The following is a 1,127-nucleotide window of genomic DNA, read 5'->3' as shown; positions in this document are numbered from 1 at the left end:
AAAAAAAAAAAAAGGGAACAAAAGTACTCAGACACATCCCAGAACTAAGTGCTAGGAGGCCATGAGGTGGGAGAGGCAGTGTTAGGAAGCAGGGGCTGGAGGGGGAGCCAGCCGGGAAATGGCATGCCAGCATCTAACACTGACTTGACAGTCATCTGACAATACCCAGACTCTGTGCGCTCTGGTTTCCACCGCTGTGCCCGGTTTGGGCCCAATAAAGGAAGACTTGATCGGGTTGGCAGTAAGGCGACCTGGCAGTCCCAGCCCTCCAGCTGCAGGAGGACAGGAAAGGTGTCCCAGGAACTCAGTGACCCCGCCTGCCCCCCACAGACAGACACAGTAGAGGCTCCTTCCCACCCCCTCCGCAGCCGGAGAGCTAGGAGTCAGGAGCCAGCCGGCTTCAGTCGCAGGATGCCCTAAGTGGGTGCCAGCAAGGCTACAACAGAACGCGGCTGGTGTCCGGAGGGCGCCGGGTCCGGGAGGTGGGCACAGGCACCCAGAGAGGGGAGCAGCAAGGAGCCTGTGCCCCGTGTTCTATGAGTCAACTCTGTTATTTTGAGATGGTCCCTTATACTGTATATTAAAGTTGCTTTTTAGCTTGATTGAATAATAGGGAAGATAAACTTCACTGTGTGATCTTCCATCTAACATAAGGGGATAATAATACTCCCATAGTCTCAAGCCAGGTATTTATTAGTTATCTGAAATGTACTATGCTCAAGGTTACAAGCTGCCTGCAAAAATAACTTACACAGAGCTCTTTGTAAAGTCTCCAGAAGGTCCGGAAAAACCCTTATTCGGGAGACAAAGGGCTAGAAAGATATTAAGAGGGAAAACTTCCTCCATAGTTTGCTCAGAATTTGAGAAGCAATGTTCCTCTAAGCCTGCTTGTGCCACGCCAGCCCGACCAAGGGTGATCCCGAGTAGGGGAGCTGAAAGGATTAAGGAAAGACAGACAAGAGAATAATAGCTGGGTCTCGGTGGGTGGGACGGGACGGGACGCTGCCTCCCTGATGAGGAGACAATGATGACGCCCACAAGCCGTGTCTTTATTTTATAGCAGATGCCACGAGGCAAAGTAGGGGCGTGATCACGTTGTTTACAGCATCCTCGTGAGCTCCAACCTC

Source organism: Myotis davidii, unplaced genomic scaffold, assembly GCF_000327345.1.
Source record: "Myotis davidii unplaced genomic scaffold, ASM32734v1 scaffold1745, whole genome shotgun sequence".
Lineage (NCBI taxonomy): Eukaryota > Metazoa > Chordata > Mammalia > Chiroptera > Vespertilionidae > Myotis > Myotis davidii.
The sequence above is the reverse complement of the archived record's forward strand: the minus strand, read 5'-3'. Positions refer to the sequence as shown.